Below are 6,040 nucleotides of genomic sequence, written 5' to 3'. Positions count from 1 at the left end.
TAGGACGGGGGCATCATCGCCACCTGCTGGTGCGGAGGGCGCATCGTCCAACAGAACTAGTACCTTCCTAAAATAAAGGCCCAAGTCATTTTTGTACTCGATAAATTTTCCTAAATCAACCTAATAACTTATTTATTTCTTAAAAGAATGACTTTGGCCATTATTTTTGGAAGTTGACGTAGTGCTACTTGGGTCAAGGGCACCAAACCAACACTTAATCGTAAATCTATCTTCAAAAAGAAATGGTTCAACAAAGACATTATTTATGTTACAGATTTAATGGATGATAACAGCAATATATTAAATTATTCCGATTTTATCGAAAAATATGATTTAAATTGTTCTGAAAGGGAGTATAACAAACTGTGTAAACCGATTCCACTGCCTGTAATTCACTTGATCAAAAATTTTAGGTTATATAATTATTCTTCACCAGTACTGCCTACTTTGTTGATTGCACAATGCAGTCTGTTTGATAGAAAAAATCTAATAATAAATGAATTAGCAGTTTTTTTTTTTTGAAAGACAGAAAATGTCATGATTATGAGAGATCTATTTGCAAGGGAGTTATTCCTGTTAGTTCAGACACAGTTGATAAAGCATTCTCAAAATTTGTTAAATGGTCTATTCTACCTAAAATTAAAGAAACACACTTTAAATTCTTAAACAAAATTTATCCTGTGGCAGAATAAAAAAAAAACGATTTGGTTTTGATGTGGATCAATGTTCCTTTTGTAATGACAGCAAACTCTAGAACATCTGTTTTATCTATGTCCTGCTACACATCGCTCTGGAATGAGATGAAAGATTAGATTTCTCTGAAAATTAATGATTTGCCCCCGTTTGCACTATATGATGTCATTTTTTTATATGGACCATCTTCCCTTGCCTGTTTCTGACACTATTAACATCATCCTGCTGTTGGGTAAATATCAGATCCATTGTGCTAAATGGAGAAATGCTAAACCCTTCTTTCATTGGTTTATCAATGACTTTAAAACTTTTTTTTTCATCACTAAAAAAGCTAAAAAAAGAAAAAGAAAAGACTGATATGCCAAAAAATGTAGCTTTGACTACTATTTGCTGTTCTAATTGCATCCACTTTTTTGTTGTTCATATTTCCATGGCTCCTTCCATGTTTGATTTAAATGTTTGTCCTGACATAAATCGCCTGCTGTTTGTTATATGTAATACTTTGTACTTTTGAATTGTAATTAATCTTTATCTATTTATGTATATTTTTGCCATCCTCAAAAAAAAAAAAAGGGCAACGAACTAGTAAAGACGGGTCTGGAAATAACAACAAACTGATTCTGAACACTTAGACTTGATAGGTACAGATAAACCTGTTCTAAAACTGTCTCAGATTTATAGTGTTGATAGCAAATAAAGATAATCTGATTATCTACAGATAATAAACAAGAAATGTTTTAAGACAGATTTAGAAGCATCTCTCCAAACCAACCTGACCCTATGTGAAAAACTGGTTATTCCATCCTGGTTGCAGCAGCAGCCGCCATCTTTGAGATCGTTGCCAGTCTTCCCATCACTGTAGAGGCATTCTGGCCCATTCTGCTCTAAAGAATTTTTTTAATTCAGCAAAATTTCCAGCTTTTTATTTTATGAAAGGTGCTTTATAAGTAAAGTTTTATTTACTGTTGGTTGGACCTTCTCCTTTCGAGATTCTCTGCTAGAGAACAAAAGTCTCGGTTCCATCAATTGAAGCAAGAGGTCCAGGTCCTGAAGCAGCAAAGCAGGCCCAGACCATCATACTAAATTAATCAGTTTATTTATATAGCACAAATTTACAACAATCTCATCTCAAAACACTTTATAGAGTCAGTTCAACCCAATCAGTTTTCTCCTTAAGGAAACCCAGCAGGTTGCGCCGTCATTGACTTGAAGCTTTCACTCCTCCTGGATCCACAGGACAGTCGTCTGCATAATCAAAGTGTTAATCACCAGGTTTGACTGTAGGTGATGCTGTTTATGCACAACCATTCTTAATTCAATTCAATCAATTCAATTTTATTTATATTGCACCAAATCATGAAACATGTCATCTCAAGGCACTTTACAAAGTCAAGTTGAGCTTCTAGATCTTCTATCCTATTTCGTGTTGACAGACAGATTTTATTCGTGGGATTCTACCGCCTGGCAGAAATCTCCAGAAACTACCCAGATGTGGGTAATCAATCCGAACAAAAACTTATTAATCACAGAAAATTCATAATTTAACAAGAGGGTAATCACTTCTTTCATACAGGCCCAGGTGTGTTTCCCTTAATAAAGGAAATCATTAGAAATTTTCCGTTTTTAATTTACTCTGTTATAGCTGCATGTAACTGTTTCCTTTGCTTCATAAATGTGTTTAATGTGTTTAATATGTTTAAATCTGAAAACATTTAATGAAAAAGCAAAAGTAGAAGATATTTTAAGAGAACATTTTTTACAATATGTCTATGGATATGTTTTTAATATTTATAACTCCTTGCCTGGACCTGTTTATTTCTGGAGGACAAAACAAGTCCAAGTACGTTTAGTGGCACATGGAAACATTCATCCTCCTCAGCTGGTTCCAGTAGTGGAAGTTCTGAACAAGCTTGGTGACCCTCAGCTATTATGAACTGATGTCTCACAGGGTTCCTTCAGGTTTTCTTTAAGAATTTCATTATTTCTCAGATTATTCAGAGTTCCTGGTCCTTTACATTCACTGTGTTGGTGAAGATTCTCAGTCGTCCAGGTTATCATCAATGCAACAAAGGTTAAAAATAAAACAACTGGACTTCTGTTGTGAAGCTGAAGATGTTTCTCTTCCCATCCAGGAAACTTTCTCAGTTCTAAATGTAGTGAGGAGTTCCAGCTTTATAGACCCGCAGGCCTCGTTAGAGCTTAGACTCGTTAGAGCTTAGACTCGTTAGATCTTAGACTCGTTAGAGCTTAGACTCACCTGTAGATTCACCTGGAACTGGGCTCCTCGTTAGCCTGGCTGACAGGAGGAATGTTGTGCTCACACACATGGAGGTGAGAACTGGGCTGAAACTTGGCAGGAATCAAACCTACAGCTGTGTTGTAACTTTCTGAAAGCTGAAACTTGAGTCCTCCTCCTCGGTTCCAGGTGAATCTACAGGTGAATCTAAGCTCTAACGAGGCCAGCAGGTCTATAAAGCTGGACTCCTCACTACTCCAGACATTTTGAACTGAGAAGCAAGTTTTGTTTTTTAACCTTTTTTGGATTTACATTTACTATAAAATACGAATTAGGTTTGAAGGAGACGTATACTTTTTCACATTGAAATCATGCAGTCATGGTCGATATAAAGGGGAACAGCAACGCTTTGGAATGAATTCCTCATTAATTTACCCCCACATTCCCCCTTGTTACGCCGGTTCTGAGGTGCATTTCAGATTCAGATTCAAGTTTAATCGCCAAGTAGGTTTGCACTTACAAGTAATCTGACTTGGTGCTGATGGTGCAGACAAAATAAATTTATATCCATCCATTTCTTACTTGCTTTATCACTCATAGGGTTGGGTGGGGTGCTGGTGCCAATCTCCAGGAGTTCACTGGGCGAGAGGTGGTTCACCCTGGACAGGTCGCCAGTCTGTCGCAGTAGATATATATATACAGAATCTATAGCTATATACACAGTAGACTGTGCTTTAATGTAACACAGAAGGTCTGAAGATGCTACGTTGGTGTAGCTTGTAGGTCCTGAACGGGGGAGAGAGATAGGCAGTGGCAAATAGCCTTGTTGATACGGCTGGTAGCGGATGGTAAGAAACTCATTTTGGTGCCGTCTCTTTAAATCTAAAGGAAGCACTTCAGACTCCGCCCCCTCCCCTCTGTTGCAGCGCGTTCAACTCCACCCTGTTCGGTCATTTTGTAGTCTACTAATGGACCATGTGATGACCAAACATTTTTGGCTCTATCTGAATACCCCATAGACATAATATAAGAGTAGACGCGTCGTTGGGCGGGTTCTGCCTATGCTGCGATGCGTCAGAGCGTCCGCCATCTTGAATGTGGCAAATCTGCAGTTACTCAGTCACTTAAACAGTATCAGAGGGACTTTAATCTCTGAATATACTTTGTATTCGTAGTATTTTTGTTTTTGTAATATTACAAGTTTATTTTCGTATCCCTTTAGCTTCATTATCCTGAATTTATTCTCCTAAAGAATAAAAATATTTAAAATAATCTAACCTGGCCCTATTACTCCAGGAGTGAAATAATTCTGCAAACTGTGACTATTCTGGAAATGTTCCCCCTTAATTGTTATGATGTTTTTCTCATGACATTATCACTTTTGTGCTTTTTACTTTATTGTCCTAGGTCTTTTTTTTCTCATATTACAAATTTTACCTCTTTAATGCTCCCCCAAAAAGTCTGTTCCTAAAGGTTCACATGTGACACGGTTTTATGAAATAATGAAGACCACAATGTTTAGATTTAACAAATTGATTCTTATATTCATAACACATACACACACACACACACACACACACACACACACACACACACACACATATATATATATATATATATATATATATATATATATATATATATATATATATATAGTGTGTTTCCACTCTGCAGCTTGAGTGTGTCCAGTTTTGCAACATGGTGCAGCCTTAGTTTATAGAAGGCAGATACAAGTAGTGAAATCAGCCAGAATACATTTCCATGCAGCACAGGAATGAGGCATCTTCTCTGATCCACGTTCACAATAACAGAACTCACTTTTTTCTGCCACATACAATATGGCGGTGACGTTGACGTGTGAACCTGCGCCCAATGACACGTCTACGTATATGATGTCTGTGGAATACCCTTAATTATACCCCCTAGCTCCTGACCCTTGACCTTTGCTGGGCCAGCAGAACTCTATCAGGGAGGAAAGGAAACATGGAGTCAGATCCTACAGCCTTCTGAACATGAGCTACAAAGAGACGCTCTCTGCTTTCTGGACATTTTTGTGGATTTCTGTGAGGTGGTCTGAGCTGATACATCATGGCACGCAAAGGATTGTGGGATACATTAAGAGTTCTTAGTGCCAGTAAGGAACGTCACGGGGTTCCTACCCTAAACTAGTCGTGGGAGGAAGCATTCAGGCTCCTTTTCCTGCCTCCTTCCTCACTAACGGCTCTATTCAGACACTCTGATCATGACGACCACTTTGGCTGAAGTGTTCTGGCTCTAAAGGGATTCAGATGGAGCCTTTCACCTGTTATTGTAGCTTGGACTACAAAAAATGTGCAAGACTGGTTAGCTGGAGGTCCATGGCCTCCTTCAGCAGCAAATATTGACGTAATCATTCAAAAACTATCATAGAGGACCAGGAAACCTGAATGGCTTGAAGAATTTGACCCAAACAAACTATAAAGAAATCTCTGCAGCTCCTGCAAAGACTACGTTCAGCGTTTCTGGTCTCCTAGAGACACCAGGTACACAACAAATGTATTTAATGGCTAAAATGAAGGATTTTGCAGGTATGTCGCCTTTATAGATATTGTACAGTGGGCTTTAAACATGGAACAAAACTGAAACTGGACAAAAGTCTATACTTTGGTCTCCTCTGTCCAGAGGACCGTGGTCCAGGAGACTTGTCCTCAAAGTTCCTGCTGCTATATTAGATGAACCCAGTTCTTCACTGATTCTCCAGAACAAGGTTGTTTTAAATGATCACACTGTTTAAAACCTGATCCAGGGATTTTTTTTTAAATGACTCCAGGACCTCCAACCTCCTCGTTCCATGTGACAGAAATCCATTTCTAACATTAAACCGGAAAACACGGAGCAGCCCTCCAGGTTGGGACTCAGCCTCCATCTTCTCTGAGTCTGGTTCAGTATCTGGACTCTGTGGTAGGTCCTGTCCAGGTCCATCACTCCATCTACGTCCCAAAGCAGAAAGAACAAGACCCAACCGCCATCATTGCTGAGACAGAGTAATTCTTCTGCAACCAAAGGAGTCGACTGAACCAGATGCCTCCAGGACCCACAGGAAGGAGAACCTGGGCAGAACCAGAACTCTGG

Source organism: Fundulus heteroclitus, chromosome 16 (genome assembly GCF_011125445.2).
Source record: "Fundulus heteroclitus isolate FHET01 chromosome 16, MU-UCD_Fhet_4.1, whole genome shotgun sequence".
NCBI classification, from domain to species: domain Eukaryota; kingdom Metazoa; phylum Chordata; class Actinopteri; order Cyprinodontiformes; family Fundulidae; genus Fundulus; species Fundulus heteroclitus.
The sequence above is the reverse complement of the archived record's forward strand: the minus strand, read 5'-3'. Positions refer to the sequence as shown.